Source organism: Peromyscus californicus, unplaced genomic scaffold (assembly GCF_007827085.1).
Source record: "Peromyscus californicus insignis strain IS unplaced genomic scaffold, ASM782708v3 Scaffold_4__1_contigs__length_199733344, whole genome shotgun sequence".
NCBI lineage: Eukaryota > Metazoa > Chordata > Mammalia > Rodentia > Cricetidae > Peromyscus > Peromyscus californicus.
The window spans coordinates 6,642,980-6,668,159 of record NW_026294562.1 but is presented as its reverse complement, the minus strand read 5'-3'; the positions used below and the strand labels follow the sequence as shown (position 1 = coordinate 6,668,159).

General features: G+C 43.6%; 1 long non-coding RNA gene across 1 annotated transcript in view; it reads right to left on the bottom strand.

Moving 5' to 3' along the window:
- The window catches only part of LOC128094514 (uncharacterized), a 50,084-nt gene that overhangs the window by 8,739 nt on the left and 16,165 nt on the right, over window positions 1-25,180 (bottom strand). The gene's annotated exons all lie outside the window — the stretch shown is intronic.

Sequence of the window (25,180 nt, the reverse complement as noted above, 5' to 3'; positions counted from 1 at the left end):
CAACAAAGGGTAGAAAAACCAAGTTAAGGGAGTTTCCTAAACATAAGTCTTTAAAGCGGTTAAGGGGGTGGGTGTAAGAGGAAAAAACTAGAAAACCAGCACGTGGGACAAGACAAATGAACTAATGAGACCCTCAGGGGCCAATGAAAAGAAGAACCTCGGGAGAAAGTTACCAGAACATGATTTAACTTAAGGGGAATATCCCAGAAAACTTGTGTTACACATTTGAAAGACTGACTAAGCATAGTCCAGAGAAAGATGAGAATTCACAGATAGCCATGGCCATAAGACGCCTCTAAAGTCCCGAGGAAAGTGCCAGGGCTGTGACTCAGTTGTAGAGTACTTGCTGGCATGTGAAAAGCCCTGGGCTCCATCCGTAGCACCCAAGGAAAAGTCCTTTACCAGGCAAATTCTCACACTAGTCTGGCCATTGATGGAGTGTAAAGGGTCAAACAACAAGAATAATATAGCCAAGCCCTTCGAAGGCACCTTTGCCAGGCAGTGTTTCTCAGAAATCTACACCAGAACAATCTTCACCCAAACCCCGAAATAACAAGTAGGAAGCTATGGGAACCTGTAAAAGGAATCTAATCCAGGCCATATCAAAAGGGAATGTACTAAAATGGTAGAGAGAGCAGCACATATACATGCACATGCTGCAGATACTAATTGTATATGTGTTTAGTCAAATATATATCTGGTAGACTGAATGAGAATGGCCTCCACAGACTCACGTATTTGAATGACTTGTTTCCAGTTGGTGAACTATTTAGGAGATTAGGGGGTGTGGTCTTGTTGGAGGAGGTGTGTCACTGGGGGTGGGTGGGTTTTGTGGTTTCAAAAGCCCTGTGCCTCCCCTGCCTGCAGATCAGGATGTAAAGCTCTCAGCTGTTAGTACAGTGCCATGCCTATCTGCTTCCTGCCATAATGGTCGTGGTCTCTACTACCCTCTAGAACCGTGAGCATCAAGTTAAATGCTAAAGTTGCCTTGGCCAAGGTGTCCCTGCACAGCAACAGACCAGTAACTAAGACAGTATGTATATATTACATGGTTACCTTAGCATAAGCACTAGGTGTTAAGTTTCTAAAACAACTACTAAAAGATGAGCTGAGGGGAAATGGCACAGAGAGATTTCAATCATCGTTATGGGAAATCAATAGTTCATCTAACGCTGAAAAGGAAAAAGATACATTTGCAGAGAATTCAGAGATAAGCAAGGAAGTTGAGGTGCAACTGGTAAAGAACTAAAGATACTAATTACTTCTGAGAATGAGTGTCGGAAGCAGAGTGAAGGGTGACAAGGGACTGCTCCTTTTTGTTATAAATATTATATAGAAGATTAAATTAGCTGATCGGCAGTTCCCCAGGTTTTTAATTGGATTTTCAAAACGTCTATTTTGATAAATGAGTTCAATTTGAATTCTAAAAAACTTCCATGAATCACTCTTGCTAGAATCTAAGGGAAGAAACTTCTCCTTCCTGCTTGACATCAGTGCCAGGGTCACATGTCCTACATATTGTCAGACGCTAGCCCGGTTCCTGCACAGCCATGCACACATTCAGAATTCCTCTATGAATAGAAGTTTGGAGTAGGTTTGCATCGTGTGTAAAGCAAGCTGTCTAGGCAGGTGGAAGAAGCATTAATGATGAACTGGGAGTAATTAAGAACTAAAGCATTTGTTTTAAGAGAAGAAATCAGGGGCTGGAGAGGTGGCTCCGTGATTAGGAACACATACTGCCCTTGCAAAGGCCCGAGTTTGGTTCCAAGCACCCATCTCAGATGGCTCACAAAAGCCTGTAACTCCAGCTCGAAGGGGCTCAATGCCCCCTTCTGGCCTCTAAGTGCACCACCTGTATACACTTCACACAGACATGTACACATACACACAATTAAAAATAATAAAAATATACATTTTTAAAAAGAAGACATGTAATAGTTTCTTTGCATCTCATCCAGTCCTCCATGTCAGACAGACTTCGCGACAGCAAGTCTAATGGCTAGCTGTTGCTAGGAAGCAGTTGCAGGAGCCAAACAGGTCGTGTCCTGGCTAATCTCATTTCCAGTGGGAATTTCTCTGTGGTGTACTGTTCAGTGGTGGAAACAGAAACTGTCCTTTCTTGATGCTCTGAGACTCTGGCTATGGGAAGTTTTAACAATTTCCAAACAAACTGGGCCACAGATATGTTAATTAGTCCAAGTTTCCCCATAATACATACATAGAGAGAAGAATCCATTTTAAAGAAGAAATAGAGGTGCCCACCTTCCCATGGCCTAAGCCCCACACCCCAAGCTCTCTTCCTCTCCCATCCCAGTTCTCGGACCTCTGTGGGAAGCCATTCATCTGGCAGCCTGTCTCTCAGGTGGTCCTGCTGCACTGATCAATAAAGGGAGGCCCAGAGTAAGAAGAAAAAATCGGATTCCCCACTCCCTTGCAAACCGTCTCCACCAGGGAGCAGGTTGCTTGACACAGATGCAGACTGGCTTTGCAGGGAACATGGGGAATGCGTGTGTTTTCTCTCGGTTCACAGCTTATGAAGATGCTGTGGGATGTCTTTTTGTATGCTGTGAATATGTGTTGCTCCCATTGGCTAGTAAATAAAGTGGTTTTTTTGGCCTATGGCAAGGCAGCTTAGAGGCAGGCAGGAAATCCACGCAGAGAGACAGGAAGAAGGCGGAGAGAGACACAGCCGTCACCGAAGGAACAACATGCCAGCAGACCGGCAAGCCACAGAACACGTGGCAAAACATAGATTAATAGAAATGGGTTAATTTATGATATAAGAGCTAGCTAGCAAGAAGCCTGCCATAGGCCATGCAATTGGTAATTAATATTAAGCCTCTGAATGATTATTTTATAAGCGGCTGAGGGACTGCGAAGCCGGGTGGAACTGGAGAGATTTTCCGACTACAGGAAGATGTGCGCAAAGCTGTGCCTTGTCCATGGACCCCTTTGCGGTGAGGAGATGTACTCCGGTACTAATCTCAAAGTATGGGGAAACCAGCAATGTGGACTGATCTGGAGAGGGAGCTCCAGCATAGTATGGAGTTCCTCCATGCAGCAAAATAGTGGAGGCCACTGTCTGTCTCAGCCCATTGCAAGACCCCAAACCAAGAGGTGCTACATCATGGCCTTTTAGGAAAACCCAGCCTCTGGTTTCAGGCAATCTCAATGCCTGATTTTAAGGTAGACATAATTACTGCTAGCACAATCCCAGTTTAAATGTAAGAAAAAACACTTAGGAAGGACAGAATGACAAGGACCAGGGGGACACAGGAAAGAAAAGCAGCCTCTGGTCCCTGAGTTTGATTCAAGCCTCTCACCAGTTGAAAGCAAGAATTGCAGCAGCACACCCCACAGTACTGCCCTGAAGACACCAACCTAGAAATAATATTCCTTTCACGTAGCATATTTTATATTAAGGTCACAGTGAACCAGGGTTAAGGCATGCGTAGGGCTTTATTCTTTTTCCCAGACATTGTCTGAAAGTCTCAAACAAGACAGCTCACTTTGTTTACAGAGAAGATAATGTATCTTTCTGCATCCCAGGGATCTTATCAACTGTCAACCTACCATGGACACCTCTAGAATCACTTGATGATTTCATCCAGATTCCTCAGGCACTTCCTCAAGTTAAAGATGGTAACTTCCATCCCTACCAAAATCCTCTATATGATGAGCGTGGAAAACTATGAACTGTGACTCACCCTTAGGCTTTATCCACTCTTGAGTATGTCTTCCTTTCTGTGACTCTTCTTTGACAAGTTGCTCACACCCATGCTCACACCCATGCTCACACCCATGCTCTAAGGTATGTCTTACTATCTCCTGGATGCCTCCCTTTCTCTTAATCTTGAGCTCAAGTCTAGATTAATAAATCTTTGTTAAACCACACCTCTGCTTCATATACTAATCCTAAATTTCTTTTCTGCAATAAAGCCATGAATCCAGGTTTCGCTTGAGTCGAGGTCCTGAAAGAGCAGGTAATTCCTCAAACCACTGCAGATGACAGTGGGAAGTTGTGCCTCCTGCCTCTGTTCTCCAAAATGTTAACAACTCATGCAGACATCCTATACATTGTCCCTGTTTTCTAATGACTTTGATGTAACCATCAGAGTGCCAAGGACTGTGACACAAACCACCCCTCATCCTTCTCCACATCACCATATGGCGGCTGCCTTACCCATAGATAGACTTTGTGTCCTCAGAATACATTCCATTAGTCTGCACAGGCTAATTAAGTGACTCAATTTCAACCCTTTGTACTTTCCAGGGTTTGATGGACTTCAAAAGTGTTATTGACCTGTGCTAAATGAAGCAAAATATTCACATTCTTAAAGAATTCACTCCAACCATGCAAGACTTTAAAAAAGACTCCTCCGGCAGAAGAGCCAGTGTGGGGACTAGAGTGCTTTGATAGGGGTCATGTCAGGGACATCGGTGGACACTACCCACCACGTGCCCCTGACTTGGTAGGTATGTTGTACTAGACACAGTACATGGAGGCACTCCCTGTGCTGGGAAAGGAAACAATCCTATAACCCAGAAGGAAATACTAGGGAGACTCTCAGAACACTGCAGAGCTCACACAGAGAGAAAAAGAAAGCAGTTAGTCCTAACCAGGAGGATTTGTGACAGACATTGCCCTTCATATGAGCTCAGCTAACAGTGCAGCTTCCAAAGATGAGAAAAGTGGAATGCACCAGGCAAGGAAGTGTTGGGAATAAAAGCCGGGAACCCCTGAGGGAAAGGGGGGCTCTCTGCAATGGGTGGCTCGGGCACGCGCAGATCACAGAGGCAAAGCCTGATCCTGGCTTTTGTGAGCCAGGCCTTCCTGGGCTTCAGTTGTCCGTTGGGGTAAATGCACTAGGTGAAAAGAGCTACAGCAGCTGATGTTTTGTAGTTAGTGCCTGAGTCCGAGTGAGAGATTCTTCAGTGCTAGCATAAATCCCGGGAGACTCCGAGGTTGATGGAGAGCCTCTGTGCTGGCAGCTTGGGTGAGGCATCCCCTGCTTAAGGTGAGGGTGACAGAAGAGCTGAAATGTACCAAAAAAGTCAGTAAAACAGAGGCACAGAAAAATACGTGAGTCCAGACTCCAGGATGTGACGCAAGGAAAGCAAACTCCACCTGCCCAGGTGAAGGAGATGGAAGGAACCTGCTTCCTGTGCTCTGTCTGGAATGTAGACAGCGCCAAGTGCAACCTTTAACCTTCCCATTTTACAGGTGTAGAAACTGAACTCGTGGAACCTGCCAAGGACAGAGCAGACCGAGGGCTCTGTGCTCTAGATCTCCTGCTCGGTCTCATAGGATCACGTACCCCTTCAGGTGGGTACCACCCCATTGGCCTGCCGGATTTCACTGGTCTTCCTCCGATTTATCACAGAAGTGATGGGCTTTATTCTCCAACTCCTTTGTAGCTCTCCATCTCTCCCCTTGTATAAGGAATCATCACTGAGCTGTTCAGATCTGGGTCTCTAGCACTGAAGGTGAATCAGCCACAGGATCAGTAAATGCTGGCTAAAAGAACAGGTAAGCAACGGGTGGGTGGGTGGATGGGTGGATGGATGTAATAAATCTTTGTGTTGCCAGTCAGCTCCCAAATAATGACGCTGAGACTTCTTATTAATTACGAAAGCTTGGCCGATATCTTAGGCTAGTTCCTAACTAGTTCTTATAACTTAAATTAACCCATTTCTATTAATCTATGTGCTGCCACATGGCTCATGATTGCTACCTCCCCTCCTGTGTGTCTTGCTTGTTCTCCATCTCCTGGCATCCTGCTCAAGACTCCTTCTGTCTTCTGCCCAGAGCTCTCTGTCCCCAGAAGTCCCACCTAATCTCTTTTTGCCTAGCTAATGGCCATTCAACTCTTTACTAAACACAAGATTGGACACATAGTGGGTAAACTTTCCCATGATGGAATTCTGTCCCAGAATTTTGGAATGACCCTTTTGGTGGTGGCCATTTAAGAGGTCGCATCTTCACTGACATTTCATCCAGAAATATTATTCCTATTCCTCCCCAAGGGGGCAAATCTCACCTAGCTCTAGCCTGACCCACTCAGATGTACAGAACAACATGAGCCAACATGGTGACAGCCACACCGTGTCAACATCCCATTCTATATCAGCTGGCACATCCGTGAGAGCTGGAAGGACAAATGGCAGCCATCCCAACACAGCAGGCACATAATACTTCGCCACATACCTGGGGTGATGTTAATTTATTCAGCGCCAATAAATAGAGTTCATTTAGGAAAATGATTGTAGCCATCTTCCTATGCCAGCTAACATAAGCAATGAAGAATCACTGCTCAATCCATTGTTCCACCGTGAACTTGGTTGTAGACTATCAAGGGAAATACACTACTAGCTGATCTTCGAGTTTGGCCAGGTATAGGGGAAGGAAAGACCTGCACTGCCCCCTCCCCCCACCTCAACAGAGAGAGATTCCAGGCCTAAGAGCTTAGAGAACCATCTCTAACTAGGAGCCAGTTACCTATACATAGCCACAGGCCCTACCCAGCCCCTTTGAGTCAGACACTTTAGGGGGTGGACCCCTCCATCTTTTTTTTTAACAAGCCTTCCATGGCTTTTTAACACCTTCAATTAAGGTAGCAGTACTGGGAAGTGTTAAAATAGTTCAGGTGTTCACTCCGCACTCCTGGAATTCTGATTGGATCAAGCCAGGTGTGGTGGCACGCACTTATAATCTTAGCATTTGAGAGGCAAATGCAGGAGGATTGCAACAGGTTCAAAGCTACCCTAGCCTACATAGTAAGACTCTGCCTCAAAAAAAAAGCACCCAAGCAGGAGTGGGAGGGCAGAGGACCTCCCAGTAAAGGTAAGGTGTTGAGGAATATTATTCCAACTAGGCAAAGATGTGTTACATTTGTTTATACATTAATATTAGAATATTAGTTTAGCTGTGGAATGATGTGTTAATTTGTTTATGCTGCATCTGTTTAACTATGTAAAGATGTGTTGCGTCTGTTTCACCTTGCCTGCTTAAGGTACCTGATTGGTCTAATAAAGAGCTGAATGGCTAATAGTGAGGCAGGAGAGGGATAGGCTGGGCTTCCAGACAGAGAGAATAAATAGGAGAAATCTAGGCTCAAGAAGAAAAGGAAGAGAGAGAAGAAGAAAGAAGAGAGAAGAAGAGAAAAGAGAACAAGCAAGATGCTCAGGGCCAGAAGCCAGGCGGCCACCAGCCAGCAGACATGAGGAGCAGTGAAAGAAAGATATACAAAAAGGTAGATAGAGAGGAAAAGGTTAATTTAAGTTAAAATAGCTAGCTAGAAACAAGTGTATGCTGGACTGAGCATTTATAACTAGTAAAAAGTCTCCATGTCATGATTTGGGAGCTGGTTGGTGACCCGAAAGAAAAAGCCTGGTACATTTAGGAACACTAGAGAGTCAGGAGGAGAGCCTGCAATCAGATGAATGCCGTTCTCGGCCCCGATCAGAGAAGCCTCCCTTTGTAACAGATGAGAGTTAATGCAAAGGCTCACAGCTAGTTATGTACTAAGAGTAAGTGTACTAAGAGTAAGTGACTGTTGAGTGCTCAGCCCTAAATGGGACCTCTACATTATACATTCTAATGCTCGGGGAACATCACTGAAGAGTGGGGGCAGAAAAAATGTAGGGCTACAGGATAAGAAGAGCACTGTGAATGCTATCATCCAGACGTGACATGGTTGTTGGACCCATGAATTCAGAGGATCAGTGGTTACCTGCATAAGACCCACATGAGATGGGGCCCACCACCATGTCCTCATGAGTAGAGGCAGAGCTTTTGAGGCCCTGCTCTCCCTGAGGAGCCATTAATGGTTGCTAGAAGAGAGAGCCATGATCTTTAGGGCTGTAGTCACTGGTAAATTTCCCATACTCCAGTTTTAAAAAAAAAAACAAAACCCCGTACCCATGCTTATGCACACACCCTAGTTTAATTCATGAGGCACAAAAAGAAATTAAGTCAGGAAGGGTAGCTTGTTGGGAGGAAGGGGTTTAGTGGGAGGGACGTGGAAGTCTTCCTGACGAATGGTTCAGCAACCTGGTCTGGAGCTTTCCCCATCTTTCCCTGGGAGATGAAGAGGCAATGGCATCACTTCATTTTGTATAAGTGAGTGTGTGATCTCCATTTCATCCCTTAATAAGTAAGTTTTCTTCACAGAAATTCTTGGATTTCACACATTATCTGGTACCCAACATGGGGCATTGATCCACATAGACCTGAGAAAGCTTAAAAAAGATTCTGATCGCACAGAAACAGAACCACACTGGGCCTCCTAGTCTCGCGGTCTTATGCCAGGAGCAGCACAGAGACGTGTCTCCCGACAGTGGCCTGCAAGATGGAGCTGGCCACCAGTTGCCATGAGCTGAGCAGTGTGACAGTCTCCTGCAGTCTCTCCCTCAGGCCGAGATATAAAGAGGCTTCTCCCAACCAGTGCCTGCAGGCTTGGGAGCACAGCCGTGGGCTTAAAAACACAGGTATGCTACTTAATATTGCTTCCCAGCATTGAGGAGGTAAGCGTGACTTGTTGGCACCTGTACCATGACGGAAGGCAGAGCAGAGTGGAGACGCTGTTTTGGTCCTAGCCATGCTGCAGTTTAAAGCAATGGTCAGAAAATGCTTACAGATACACAATAAAACAGATTCAGATGGGGGAACCTCCAAATGGGTTAGAGTGTGCTTAAAAATATACCTAGACTTGAGAGAGAAGAGAAAAAGGGTAGAGAAAGTCCTTAAAAAAGAAATAGAGTGTAGTATGACTCTTAAAGAGTCTTACTAATAAAATCAAACCTGAGGCCAGTTATTGGGGTGAATTCTGGAAGAGCAGAGAAGCAGAACAAGCCACAGCTACCTCACCTTGCCAGTTCCTCAGCTGATCCTGTTTCCTCAGACTGGACGCCTCTGAGTCCCCATTTAGAATGAGTCTCAGCTGAACTGTGCTGCTCAAAGCCTAAAAACTTAACCAGCCAAAAGCTTCTAGTTTCTGGTCTTCATGCCTTATATACCTTTCTTCTTTCTGCCATCACTCCCTGGGATTAAAGGCTCACTTCTTGGGATTAAAGGTGTGAGTCACCATGCCTGGCTGTTTCCAGTATGGCCTTGAACTCACAGAGATCCAGATGGATTTCTGCCTCTGGAATGCTAGGATTAAAGGCATGTGCTACCACTGCCTATCCTCTATGTTTAATATTGTGGCTGTTCTGTTCTCTGACCCCAGATAAGTTTATTAGCATGTACAATATTTTGGGGAACACAATATCACAATAGAGTAATAAAAAAAGCCATGTAAAGACAGAAAATACACAGAGTGTCTGGATACTGTATATTATTGTGTTTTCTTTGGGATTTTTTTTTTTTAACTGCAGAGAAACCTTTGATTTTATGCGTGGCTAAGTTAAACTAACATATATATCTTAAAGGTATCTTGACTTCAAAATTTGGGTCTAAGGATCTGTTGCTTTGGAAAAAAGGTTCTGCTTTGTTTCCACAGAAGATGAGAAGCTGAGGATTCCTTCCAGGTTAATATGGTTCCATCAAGGAAGACCCCTGAAAGGTCTCCAATGGATCTACGGTCCAGATGATCCAACATCCAGAACAGCTTCAAGGCAACTGGCTGAGAAGATGCAGCCTCACAGACTACTACAGCCAATATTTAATCACAATCCTGAAATTTCTCAGGATCCCCATAAGATTGCCAGTGTCCCCACTTAGCAAGAAGTAGTATGGAAAGCTACGCTCAAATCCCCAAAATATTATTTATGAATGTTTGTTTTTATATAAAGGGGGTTGATAATAAATGCAATCTGTTTCTAAAGAAAAAAGGGAGATAATGATATAGAAATGATAAAAAAGATAGATTATTGAATCTACCTTAATCCAAAAACAACTGTTAATCTTACATATTTTACATCAGTATGGATTTTAGTTTATTGATACAAATTTAAAGTTAATTTTGTTATATTATATGTATATTTCTGCTCTTGTTTGGGGTATTATGTTTATATAGCTCATTTGAAATTGCAATGTATAATTAAGAAATACAGATTAATAGCCATCTATAATAATCAAACTTAGATTAATTAAGTTTTCTAGATATACAAAGATATATTTCATATAGATAAGCAATCTTCAAACACTTCAAAGACCTACAGAATGTGGCATTTAAACTGTTTTAAGAACTTAGACTTTTCTGGACAATGAGACACATCTGCTCCTGGCAGCACCGATTACTTCAAAGAGGATGATGGGATCAAAGAAACTCATTATGGAGTTTGCTTACAATATAGAAAAGGCTAGCCATTTGCTTTTGCCTAGACTGCTTCATAAACTGGACATGCAGGACCCATAGGAAGGTGATCACTAAACTTTGCCAAAACAAGGTGAGATGGTTCTTCAGGTTCCTGCTTCACAGAAGAAACTGCCAGATATTCTGTAGGGCACAGAGAAAAGTGACTGATGAACTTTGCCAATAGGCAGAACAGTCCTTCAAATTTCCCACTTCACTGAAAAATCTGACAGATACTCTAGGCCTGTAGGCTGAAGATAGATGCCCCAACATTACAGAGGAACTTTGGGTGACTGTCCAGGCAGCCAGATGTCTCTGTCATTTCCAGAATTATGGAAATTGCTTGCAATGCACTTCCTGTTTACTCAGATAATAGTGTATCCTTCTGGGGTCTTTGATGGAGTTGAAGACTAGATAGTTATAATTATAGTTTTCCTTAGTTATGACAAAAGGTAAATTAGATATGAAACTTTAGACTCACAAAAATAGGATAGATGTTAGAGTATTTTCTTTAATTTTGCCAAATACAAATAGACTAGATATTGTAACTATAATTCTTGCTTGATAACTGTTTTGTTATGTGTAATTTTACTATGTTAAAGTTAAAACCTTCCTTTTTGATTATACAGAAAATGGGAAGTGCTGTGGGATGGTCTTTCTGTATGCTATAAATATGTGTTGCTTCCATTGGTTAGTAAAGAAGCTGCTCTGGCCTATGGCATGACAGGTTATAGCCAGATAGGAAATCCAAGCAGAGAGACAGGGAGAAGAAGGGTGGAGTCAGGGAGATGCCATCCAGCCACCCAAGGAACAAGATGCCAACAGACTAGTAATGCCACAGCCATGTGGCAAAATATAGATTAATAGAAATGTGTTAATTTAAGATGTCAGAGCTACCTAGCAATAAGCCTGAGCTGTAAGATGAATCTTAAAGGGTCTTATTAATAAAAACAAACCCAGAACCAGGTTTTGGGGTGAACGCTGGAAGATCAGAGAGAAAGAACAGGCCACAGCTAACGTCACCTTGCCAACTTCTCAGCCGATCCTGTTTCCTCAAACTGAAAGCCTCTGAGTCCTCATCTGGAATGAATCTCAGCTGAACTGCTGCTAAAAGCCTAAAAGTTTAACCAGGTTCTAGTTCCTGGTCCTCATGCCTTATATACCTTTCTGCTTCCTGCCATCACTTCCTGGGATTAAAGGCATGTGTCACCATGCCTGGCTGTTTCCAGTGTGGCTTTGAACTCACAGAGTTCCAGATGAATCTTTGCCTTCAGAATGCTAGGATTAAAGGTGTGTGTGCCACCATTTTCTGGCCTCTCTATCTAGTAGCTCTTCTGTTCTCTGACCCCAGATAAGTTTATTAGAGCGCACAATATATTGGGGAACACAATATCACCATACTGAGCCATAGACCAAACAGTTTGTAATTAATATTAAGCCTCCGAGAGGGGGCAGACCAGGTGAGACAGAGAAACTTCTGTCTACAGGGAACAATAGAGGATAAGCACAAGGCTGGGTTCACTGTCTGCCTGCCTGCCTTGCTTCCCAGCAAACAAGCAGCTCTGTCTGCTCTTGATCTGCATGTTCAGCCCCTGAACAGACAGGCCAGCTTGCCACAGCCACCATCTCATTTTCAAAGACTCCGAAATGTCAAGCTTCTTGTTATTCACATTATTTTTGTGTTAGTTACGGCTTTGGTATCATTATCAAATCAAATCAGAAGATTTTACGGGCTTGCTGTGAAAATCTCTCTGGACGTCTGCCGCTCTAGCTGAGGGGCTTCTCAGGCAGTCACATCTGCTATCTGGAGGAAATGCAGGAACTAAACAAAAAGAGGGAGAGCCAGCGGAATCCAGGGGCCTGGCGTGTGAACCTTGGTTCAATCCACCCGCCCACGTGTCCCTGATCTTCATGGATGTCCACTCAACACCAGCAGTTTGGTTCTGCCCAGGTTATCAGTCAGAGCTAGGTGGTGTGTCTTCTGTGTCCTTGCGATGATTTGCTTCTTAACCACTATGTCTTGTTAATATTTCTAGTGACAATGTACTTTTCAGAGTCCCATTTATAGGCAATAACCTTTTTTGTGTTGTTTGATTGAGAAAATCTACAAAGAGTTATTCTGAGTTTATTTCATTTAGAAATTAACGTGCATGGCACATGTCAAGTGCATTTGAATATGCCTACCTATGTCAGAAGCAATTCTTTACTCAGCCTAGGTGCAGTACTTGGCAGAAAGGTAAATTGTCACTTTACAACTCGAAGGGACCCACTACATATATTACCAGCCCAGGCTCTAGAGCTGCCTCTCCATGACCAGGAATCCTGTGGTGTTTACAAAAGGTACCTTGGTTTCTGTCCACATTATCCTCCGTGTGTGTGTGTGTGTGTGTGTGTGTGTGTGTGTGTGTGTGTGTGTGTACACATTTGGAGGCCAGAAGTCAACCTCTAGTATCAACTTAATTTTTGAGACAGGTTCTCTCGTTGACTCTTTAGCTCAGTGACTTGTCAAGTCTGGGTAGCCAGTGAGTGCCAGGGATCCTCTTGACTCAGCTTCCCCAGAACTGGGGTTACAGGCACATGCCACTGCAGCAGGTATTTCAGGTGGGTTCTTGGGTCAAACTCAGATCCTCATGCTCAAATGGTAGGCACTTTGCCAACTGAACCATCTCCCTGGCTCAGGACCCTTCAACATTTAAACAAAAAAATTTGCCCTATTTTTCCTTTCAGAACAAAATTACATGTATAGAATTATTTTTCCCTTGAAACAAAGTATGTTTGTCAGGCAGTAGTGGCGCACACCTTTAATCCCAGCACTTGGGAGGCAGAGACAGGCAGATCTCTGTGAGTTCGAGGCCAGCTAGGTCTATAAAGCAAATTCCAGGACAGCCAAGGCTACACAGAGAAACCATGTATTGAAAAATCACAAAAAGTATGTTCAATATATGTGCCCTAAAATGTTGGTAAGGATAAAGAAAAAAGCAAATAAAACTAAAAAATTCGATATCCTAGAGTATTAGCACTTCCTTTTGGCAACACTGCAGACATGAATAAGCTTGTTCTGTGCTTGACATCATTGGCCTCGCGAGGTTCCCCCAGAAGATCCCTCTAGGCAGAATGTCCTCTTCCTTCCACACATCTGCCTGTTTTCCATCCTCTTCCCTGTATCTACCTTACACACTACACACTGGATGATGTCACATCCGACTGAAGTGTTCACCACACAGAAAGGTACACTAAAACCTGATTCAACAGATGGTAATTAATGAACTACTTCCTTCCAGGAAACCCTCCTTGATGTCCTCATTCCTGGGGTAGTTGATCTTGTCATGTGCTCTCATGGACCAAACACAAACATTCCCACCAGCTCCTGCTCTGACCATGTGACTCTTCTCTTGCTCCCTCATGACTCCACACTCTGAGACCAGTTCTACATAATTTACCCTGTACCTATCTCCCCACAGCCTCTCTAAAACACAGAAACCCTACACACTGTTCTGTAAACTGTCTTACTTTTTTTAGCCTAGACAGTGGACATATTGCCATGTTACCCAAGACAGAAGTCTGTTGTTATTTAAAACAGCTGCTTCCACTGTATGGAAATCCTCAAACCTTTAATCAGGTTTGTACTGACCATTGCTATGACATGCTATATGTACTCATGACTATTTTACAACACTAAATACAGTTGAAGTCACTAGACTCTGAGTTAGAGTGAAATAATTCTGTTCCAAGGAACTTTAATGCAAGAATTTTCTTATATCTTCCATCTGCTCAAAGGGTCTTTGCATGTATAGCATGTTTTGTGGATGAATAAGAAATGTCCCTCATAGGCTCATGTATTTGAACACTTGATCACCAATTGGTGATGCTGTTTGGGAAGGTCAGAGAACCCTTGGTTGATGCATCCTTGCTGGAGGGATATGTCACTGGAGGAGGGTTTTGAAGATTTACAGTCTAGCCATACTTCTTGTATCCATTCTCTCTCTCTCTCTCTCTCTCACTCTCTCTCTCTCTCTCTCTCTCTCTCTCTCTCTCTCTCTCTCTCTCTCTCTCTCTCTCTCTCTCTCCCCTATGTGCAGATAAACCCACTCCCTGATCCTGCCACCATACAGTACCCTCCTCACCACTGTGAACTATAGCTCCCTAGAATATACACAAGACAAATAAACTCTCTTCCTTAAGTTACTTTTGGTCATCATATTTAATAACGCCAACAGAACAATAACAAATTTACTGTGTGGTGACTACATTGTAATGGTTGGTGTTGTGACCTTATAGCCTTTGGCTACACAGTACATTGTTTTAAAGTTAGTGAGTGATCACCTGTACACTAGACCCCAGTGATCTTGCCCAGGAGGAAGACATTTCCTATGACATTTACTTTGCCCAGAAGACAACGTGAAATACAAAACCCACACCCTAACCTCAGCTTCACCAAGTTCTCTGGAAACTGAGAACATTCTAGGCCAGAGGCCAGACAGTCTGCATATCTCCCATAAAATCAGGTTTGGAGGGCTCTGATTGTAAGCCTGGAACTGTACTAGACCCTGTGGAGAGGGTAAATTGCACTTCTTGCTCCAGTGGAGCTTATCTTTTTGTACTGACAAGATATTCACATCCAAAGCTCTGGATCCCAAATCCAATCCACAGCCCCAAGGAGATACAAACAGGCCTGCATCCATCAACAAGCCTGACCCACCATCTGGAAAGTCAGATGAGTCACTGTGATGGCACTGTGAAGATAATTTGAGGACTTGGAGGGAAATGACTAATCTCACAAAGACCAAAGGGTCTTCAGGGCTATTGAGTCAAGGCATGCAGGAACTAGGCAAGTCTGTAGAGTCATTTTTCTCTCCAAATTTAAGTGTTATCCTTTATTGCTGTGTTAGGATGCAGACATGCAGCTGAGTAATGACTGGAGTTTGGGGACCATCAAACAGTGTGACAATGACACCAATATTTACATATTCCCTTCCCCTGGGGTGCTCAGAGGCTCTTTACAATTGTTTAAACTATAAACAAGAATCTCTGTAATGCTCAGTACATCCATCTCCAGAAGAGACACAATGAGAGTCCAGTAAGACCAGAAGTAGGGTCATATGCAACCAGCATGTGTTCACACCAGCATCCTTTACTTACCCTAGGTTCAGCTTCCCTTTTTATCAATCAATCTATCTATCTATCCATCCATCTATCTATCTTCTATCTATCTATATCTATCATCTGTCATCTATCTATCTACCTATCTGTCTACCTATTTATCTACCATCTATCTATCACCCATCTATCTATCATCTATCTATCATCTATCTATCTATCGCCTCTACATCTTGACTGCTTGCTCAGTGTTTCAGAGATTCTCCTAATACTGCATAATCAGCCCCAGAGCTGGGTTGGAGCCACTGAATAATGTTTAACAAATGCACAATGACAAATGTGAATTGTGTCACTCCTGAGTTGAGGCAATTACAATAAATGGTTCTGGGCTGGAGAGATACCTCAGTAGTTAAGAACAAATACTATTCTTGCAGGGGATCCAAGTTCTGTTCTTAGCACCAATAGCAAGCAGGTAACAACCTCCTACCACCCCAGTTCCAGGGGAGCCTATGCCCTCTTCTGGCCTCCACAGGCCCCTGCACTCATGAGGATATACTCACCACAGACACAGACACAGACAGACACAGATACAAATTAAAATATAAAAGTAAATAATTTGTTAAAATAAACTAAATATTCTCTATGGACACCTAGGAGGTCATGTGGAGACCTGGGAGGCCACATGGAGCTGGGGGCGGGGGTGTCATATGGAGACCAAGGGGTCACATGAGACCTAGGAGGCTCACAGGGCAGGAACAGAGGAGCAAGAGCCCCAGTCACCAGATGGGTAACAGACTCCACCTAGCATTCCTCAGACTCTCTGTTAGTGGAACAAACCTGTGCTGTACTACCCACTAGGGTAGCAGGGCTTACCTCAACTCAGCACAACCTCTGGTGTCAACTTAATTTTTGAGACTCAGCACAGCTCTGTCTATCCTGCTGTATACAATCCATCAGCCACTATTGCCTCAACAGTTATGACTGGTGAAGTCCCAGTTGTTCACAATTCCCTCCATCTGGGCACATGCTCAGAGTAACTTCCTCTCCAGCACCAAGAAGATGAATCCTGAGTTGATCTCAGCCAATCACAGTCCTTGATGCATTGGGTAGGCTCTGGCAGGTGCTCTAACTCTGAACAAGGAGAAATAAAGTTTTTTGGTAATTTCAGGAAAGGCTTTCTTCAACATGGTCCTGCACACATCCACAGCTTTGAGGCTAAGGACAGAATCTACACAGTGAAGATCGTGGAAGACAGAAGGAAAGTGTGCAAGTTCTTGAAATAACATAGGAGCCACAAGCTAACCAACCAACTCTGTCACATCCGCTGTTCTGAATGAATTGTTGTCTGAAAAGCGCCTGCCATGCATGTGCCAGCTTCTACCCAACTGCACACAGATCTGAGGAGAACTTGAGGTATAGCCATGCCTCAGTCACACCCCAAGTTCTGTGCTAACCCGACTGCTCTGGAGCACAGACATCAGCCCCAGAGGACAGCCCGCTGTGGGATACAAGGACTGCAAAAACACTTTTCGGATAGCTGTGCCGCTGGAAGCACCAGTCACAGGACTTCATCTGCAAATAGGCACTCTCAACCTTACCACATGGCAACTCTACAAAGTTTTACTGTACACTCTAAGATCAGATCCTGCACAGCAAGAGAAACAAAGTCCATGGTGCAGAGCCGGCCAGAAGGACACGGGCCACCTCCCCATTCCCTCTGTCACTGCTCTGGGACCTCACCCTCCGCAAAATGTGCAGACAACTCCCCAAATAACAGCTGCCCCTTCCCCTCTCTTGTGTTCCTAGGACTGGAAGGAGGGCCTTGACTTCTTCCAACTCCCCTGTGTTCCTTTCCCTTACAGAGCAAAATGGAGTCCAGAGGGCTCTCTTCCATTACCTGCCACTTAGCAGCAGAGTCCAGATGAAGCTTAGCAGGAGCCTCACTGTGAATCACCCTGAAGCCACAAAGCTATCCATATATCACATGGCCCTAAGGCAGTGCTTCACGGTGTGGCTCAGGGTGCCATGATTCACACATCATACGGCGTAGGAAGCGTGCTTGGGATGGCAAGGAGATAGTGCGGGATCACAGGATTGATGGCTGAGTTGAAAACGACTCTGCATTTCTTGAGATTTTAAGCTAAATCAGTTATGCACTTTTTTCTGGTCCTTTCCATGTTATAGTTTGGATTTTAAATATCCTACCTCTTTGCTACAATGCATTTCCTCACTACCAGCCCAGAAAATATGGAGCCAAGCTATAATGGACTACAAACATGAGCCAAGATAAACCCTTCATCCTGTAGGGTGATTTTCTCAGGCATTTTATCAGAATCCCAAACAGCTGATTAGCACCAAAGGTTTTCACATATTAACCGTGGGTTGGCACTGTCTCTGCTGCGGGACACTGGCCTGCTGGCCAAGAGTCTCTGAGAGCACACATGGGCTTCGGCACTCCAGCGAACTAGCACTGACTTTGTCTCAAAGCTGAAGCAGTGCGGCAAGAGAAGGCAGACCTATGACGACCCTTGAGGTCTAACCTTGGAACTGAGAAAACATCACTTCCTCTGCATTCTGTTGAGTACAGTGGGCCAAAAGGCTAGTCTGCCTCAGGTAGTAAGACAGAGACTCTACTCCTAAGTGAAAGAAGCACATGACACTGGAAACGGGATTGGGGAATATCTTCTATTTTAATAGCACACCACTAGATTGCATCATTGCTGCATGCTCGGTGGCCAACACTATAATCCCTGCTTCATTCCTGTTGCTATGATAAAACACCCTGACCAAAAGCAACTTAGGGGAGGAAGGAGGGTGATTTATTTGGCTTACACTTCAGGTGACAGTCCATCACCAAGGGACTCGAGCAGCCAGTCACATACCATGTGCAGTCAAGAGCAGAGGGAAACAAATGGACCCGGCTGTCTGCTTGCTTCTGCTCACATCCAGTCTGCTCCTGTCCTGTACAATTCAGAACCATTACCCAGGGAATGATGCCACCTCCAGTGGACTGGGTCTTCTCACATCAGCTCACAATCCAGGCATGTACCACAGTCATGCCCACAGACCAAACCTGATGGAAGCCGTTCCTCAGCTGAGTCTTTCTTCTTGGCAATTCTAGGTTGTTCCTAGTTGACAATTAAGAATTAACCAGCACAACTCTCCTACAAAAAGTCTGAAGAGTTCTGTGTTACCACACTTAAAGTGCTAAGAAATAAGGTGTCCTTTGTGAAACTGCAAGCGGTAACTCTTGAACAGTGAGAGACTTTTCAGCACAGCCACTTGCCCTTTGGAGAGCTGACAGTTCACCCAAATGAAGAACCCAGTACCAGAGTGGCAGCTCAAAACTCAGACTGTAATTTCCAAGAGAGCTTCCTCCCCAAACTCCATCTCATAAAGGCTGCTCCGCGACCTTGAACTCCCAAGACAAGCACACTTCAGTTTTCTTCAAATTACCTTCAAACAATTACATTCGTATTGCACTCATGTCCAGCAATCTGAAACCCAGTCCTCCAAATTGTCTGTAATGGGAAACATGACTAACTCCTTCCCCAGGCAAATATTTTTGCCTGGTATGTGTGGTGACATCTTTTAAACAGATTCTTACAAATTGAACTTCTTATGGAGTATGTAAAGTGCCATTCAGAATGTGGGGAGAAATCTGTGCTGCAGAAAGCCAAGTCCACAGCAACACGCACCGCCTCACAGTACCCCCACTCCTCCAGTCAGACTGAAGTTCCCGGGTAAATGGGACACACCCACAATACTATTGCTCATCTCCACTGTCACCCCCAATAGCTTGAGTGTCCCAAAGACCCATGGGATGCTGTATTCATCACTTTTATATCCCTGGGGCAACAATAATTTATAGAAACTGGTTTTGACTCATAACTTCAGGTTTCAGTCTAGTATTGTGGGGAAGGGATGTGGAATTTCACCAGTGGGAGTGTGGGCAGAGGCTCTTCCTTGCACGGTGGAAGAAGAAGAGAAAGCATGACCTGAACCCAGGGCTGCCTTTATTCTTCAAGGGTGCACCCTAGAGCCTACTGCCACCAGCTAGCTTCCACCTCCTAGGCATTCCACAACCTCCCAAAAACAGTGCCACCAGCTGGGGGTCCAACTGATCAAAATACAAGACTTAAGATTGAAACAATCACAGCATACTGTTGGGTGTGTCCTAGTCTCTTCAGGTTCTCAAAGTCAAGGGAAATTTTGCCTATAAAAAGTAACCCAGTTATATTTTTCATATTTTCCTTCTATTTTCTTCCAAATAAAAATATTAAAATATTGAAAGTATTGTATATGTTGTCTATTTAGAGGCAAGAGGCAGAGGAAGGTTCTGGTGTCTTCCTCTGTCACTCTCCTCCTTGATTTTTAAGACACGGTCTCTGAACCTGTAGCCCACCAAATTGGCTAGCCTAGCTAGCCTCCATTCTGGGGTTACAGACCAGAACTGCCTCACACAGCTTTTTCTGCGGGTGCTGGGAGTCCAAACTCACATTTCGTTCTTGCATAGCAAGCAGTTTACCAACAGAACCATCTCCCAGTCCGAAAACATTATTCTGTTGAGGGAAAAGGAGAGCAAAAGAGAGATTAAGGATGAAAACCGTTTTTGTGGGGCCCAAAATGATGTTTTAATTTGTGTTTAGAATACATAATGACTAAATGAAACTAATCAGCAGATCTACAACCAGCTACTTATGCTTTTGTTCAGAAGTCATTTAAACCTGTTTTAGCAATTGTTAAATACATAGTAGATCATATTTTTTAAAGATTTGTTTATTTTTTAGTGTGTGTGCATATGTGTGTGAGAGAAAGAGAGAAAGAAATTGTGTGTGTGTATGAATGTGCATTTGAGTGTAATGGCTGTGAAGTCCAGAAGAGGGTGTTGGATCTCCTGGATCTAGAGTTCCAAGTTCTTGGGAGCCACCTAACATGAGTTGGGGGAATGAACTTGAGTCCTCTGCAAGAGCAGTATGTCGTCTTAACCCTGAGGCATCATCTCTCCAGCCCCTCACATTGGTCACCACTCTGCAGCTTTTCTCTCTAGCTTATTCTTTCTGCCTAAATGGAAGTTCCTACTCCTTAACCAAAGGCTTCGTTCCCTTGAGCCACCCTCTCCCTTGTTGCTAGTTGAGACAATTGCTCAAGGATTGGAGAGGATTTCTCCAGGAAGTGCCTGTGTCTCCCGAGGGAACCCATGATCTATCCAGGGAGCCCCTTATGGTTTCGTATCCCTGTCCCGACCCCCTCAAACCTCCGCGAAAGATAGCTAAGCATCTCCAATTGCTTGCATCTCTCCTCAGCATTTTGATTGGCCAAGTTTGGCAACGAGTTGATTAGGAAACCTTAAAGATCAGACATGGCTAGCAAACCCAGATATGGGTTCTTTGGTGGAGAGGGGAAATCACAAGAAACCACTTTGCCCATGCATGTAACACTGCCTGAAGATGACATTTTGAGGACTCCAGTAGTTGTGAGCCATAGGAATTCACTAGGAGAGGAGAGAGAAGAGCCTTCCAGGCAAAGCCATGCCAGAAGAAACACCAAAGGTGTCGTCTGCAGTCAGAATACCTGGAACACGCTTGATTTCATCTGGTCTCAGCTCAAAGCTAAGCAGAGTTGTGCCTGGTTAGTCTTCAGATGGGAGATTGTAAACAAAGTCTTGGAAGAAATAAGGAAACACAGTACATACAAAAAAAATGAGCATCGGAGAAGGCTTTGTTGTAGTACAGCAGTTCTCAGCCTGTGGGTCTCAACCTTCCCAACAAAAAGTAATTAATTAATTAATTAATTAATTAATTAATTAATTGGAAAACACAGATGTTTACATTACGTTTCATAACAGTAGCAAAACTACAGTTATAATGTAGCAACACAAATAATTTTATGTCACCACAACTTGAGGAACCGTATTAAAGGGTCACAGCATTAGGAAGATTGAGAACCACTACTTTAGTGAGTGGTGAAGGGATTAAGCATTATCATAGTAGCAACATTAAATCCTTCTTTCAACTGGGAGGTGGGTGGTAAGGAGTTTATATATGACCTAGCCTACTACTTTCTACTGGTGTGATAAACACTGTGACCAACGGGAACTTAGGGAGAGAAGGGATTATTTTACCTTAAAGGTCATGGTTTGTTATGATTGAAGGAAGCCGAGGCAGGAGAAGAAACAGAAACCAACGGAAGATTGCTGCTGACTGGCTCGATTTTTCATGGCTTGCTCAGTTTGCTTTCTTCTATAACCCAGGACAATCTGCTCAGGGGTGGCATTGCCCACAGTGGGCTGAGTCCTCCCACAGTCATTGACCAAGAAAAATGCTCCATGGATGTCCATAGTCCAATCTGGTGGAGGTGATTCCTCAACCAAGGATTCTTCTTCTCAGGTGACTATAATATGGGTGGTGGGAACCCTAGTACAACACCAAACTGCAATTCTGTATAAACCTCCCTAAGAAAGTTAAAAACACACATGTCAGGGCTGGTGAGGTGGATCAAAGGGTAATGTTGCCTGATGCCAAACTCGGCTACTTGAGTTTGAAGTCAGGGAGGGAAGCAGATGCTATAGTTACCCTCATGTCCACACACGTGCCCTGTCATGCGAATGCACACACATAAATAACTATAAAGAGATAAAGTTTTAAGTACACATATTCAGCCCCTCTGCCACAAATTTCAAGGAAATGTCTCCAAGCACCAATTTTTTAAAAAAAAAATCAAGAAACTGCCTGAAAATAACTCAAAGGCCACGCCAATACAAACCTCTAAAGAAATTTAGAGAACTGGAGAGATGCCTCAATATTAAGAGAACTTGTTACTCTAGAAGAGGACCCGAGTTCTGTTTCCAGCACCCATGTGGTAGCTCACAACCATCCCATCTATAACCCCAGTCCTAGGGGACCTGACACCTTCTTCTGACCTCCCGGGGCACACAAATATATGCAAGCAAACAGTCATACACACAAGGTAAAGTAAGTAAATCTAAAAATAAATTTCAAATCTATAATTTATTGTCACACAGATGAATCTGAAGCCTTCTGGGGATGAAGAATGACTCCATAATAAGAGCTTGATTGGCTGGGTACCTTTATTTATACACAGATTCTCATTAGCCCATGAGTTAGATATGGCAAATAGACACAATTCCATTTCTTGTCTTTGCAAAACTACATATACAGTTTTTCTAGAGAATGCAAACCCCTATGGGCTTGGACATCTGCAGACAGCGAAGAGTGGATGCATTTAAAGATGGGGGTGCACCAGCAATCAAAATTGCACAGCACAGCCAAACAAGGACAAAATAGAAACAAAGGGAGGGTTGAGTCAAATTCTATCTGGGTGTGCAGGAAACTGCTGGGTCGTTATGTAGTTTTGAGGGGAATAGGGATGGATGTGTTTCTGAAGCAGTAGATTCAATGTTCTCTGGAATTAAGGATGCTTTATAAAGGTATGGAAGGGACCCTAGCTTTCTCAGGCAAAGGGACATTGTCTTCTGCTGACTTAGCCCATTATGATATAGAATAGGCAATTAAACCAAAATGAACATGACAGAAAGATAATTGCAAATCATATTTAAAACCATTTTCCTAGCACCACCACCAATAAAAAAGATCTATATTTCAAACTAATAAAGGCAGGCAGAGAAGTGATAAGTATTTCAACACAACTCATTATGCCAAACAGCATGGATAACTCAATAAAACCAAACTAGCTCCAGGTGCTTGGCTTTACACATCATCAGAGAACTCATTTGCTTCAGTTCGCCACCTACAACAGAGCAGAGTTTATTAAAGACACTTGGGAAATAGGGCATCTCAGTAGGATTCGTGACCGAAGCTCCTGGTCAAAACTCACTGCCAAAACCAAATGAGTGAGGAGCAATCCTTTCTATGGTCTTGCTTGTATAAAGAAAGTAGGAAAGAGACAAAGAAAATGCTAAGAATGCAGTGGGCTTATTCAGACAAAGGGAGTCTTCAACTTTGCACATAGAAGACCAAAGTACCCTGAATCTTTCTAGAAGTGTCTGTTTGAGAATGATATCAAAATTCTACACAGAGCTAGCATCCCATGATTCTGCAACAGTGGATACCTAAGACAAAGAAAAACAGGGCAAAGTTAGATAACAGAGGTATTTTTAAAAATTCTAATTCTTCATGAAATTCAAACAGCAGGAACCCTTTCTTTTTTTTTTTTTTTTTTTTTTTTGGTTTTTTCGAGACAGGGTTTCTCTGTGTAGCTTTGAGCCTTTTCCTGGAACTCACTTGGTAGCCCAGGCTGGCCTCGAACTCACAGAGATCCGCCTGGCTCTGCCTCCCGAGTGCTGGGATTAAAGGCGTGCGCCACCACCGCCCGGCGGAACCCTTTCTTAATCCTGTGTTCTGTAGTCATTTATAAGCTAAACCACTCCAGTGAAATAAGTGTCATTTAAGTGGCTACACCCGAGACTTAGGAGGAGTCACTTCCTCACTAGGGTGATGGACAATGATACCACAAGCTAAATAAGAGAATTTTTCCCCTGATAAAAGAAAAAGAATAGCAAATACTACATAAAGATAGCTCATTGTTTTTAACCAGTCAATCAATTGATGGTGAGTGCTGGGCAAAACATTGTGGATTTCTATGATAAATTATGAGTTAAAAAACAAGTCAGGAAAACTGCATTTAAGGCTTGCATTTGCTCTTAACACATATTTCTCCAAACTCACAGACAGATGCAGTGACATTTACAAAGGAAAGATGCTGTCATTTCTGGACAAGGAAGTATTTGTCTTCCTCTAGTTAAATTTACAGCCCATTGAAAATGAAGACACAGCAGGGTCACACTGTTTATATTTCACTTACAGCTAAGTGATGCTAGCAAGTGCTAATATTGTTGAAAGGAGGCTCATTTCCAACAGGCCAATCTCGGTTACTTTAGAAAAGTCACTGCTAAGGCCACCAAGTGCTCTAATCAACAACAAATTAAATGGTGACACTCCCTCTTTTATTTGAGATAAGATCTTATTCTGCAGTCCAAGGCCACCTAAATCTTTCAATGCTCCTGCCTCAGTCTCCTAAGTGCTGGGGTTATAGGTGTACACAACCACACTGAGGCTTAAAACAAGAACTTTCAATAAAACAAGAGCCTGTGTATTCTATAATATACATATTTCTTGAATGTCTGTTTTAATTTTTAAAAGATTTGACTTTTTAAATTTTATAATACCATTATTTGAGATGTTTTTGCATGAATAAATAAAATTAAGACCCCTTCCAGCACGTCATACCAAGGAACTGAGAACTTAGGTGTGCCCAGGACCCCATGTTTCCAGCCTCCTTGTAAGTGTGCCCAGGACCCCATGCCTCCAGCCTCCTTTGTAGGTGTGCCCAGGACCCCATGCTTCCAGCCTCCTTTGTAGGTGTGCCCAGGACCCCAGGCCTCCAGCCTCCTTTGTAGGTATGCCCAGGACCCCAGGCCTCCAGCCTCCTTTGTAGGTGTGCCCAGGACCCCAGGCCTCCAGCCTCCTTTGCACTGAGGCTCAGATCACTCCCCAGTCACTCCCAATCACAACATCCTTGGACAGCAGCTTCATCAGTCTCGAAGATTCACTGAGACACAATGGTGAACTGTGGACCAATTATAAGTCTGCTCTTTCTCCACCTCTGTTCTAGGAACTGAAGGGTAAAAATGTAAGATCGACTTGTCTTCCTCAGGCTTGCTTAGTCCATCTGTAATTGCATGAACATAAATATGGTCACACAACAGCATGACCTTCCTAATGTGAAAACTTGGTCAGAATCTC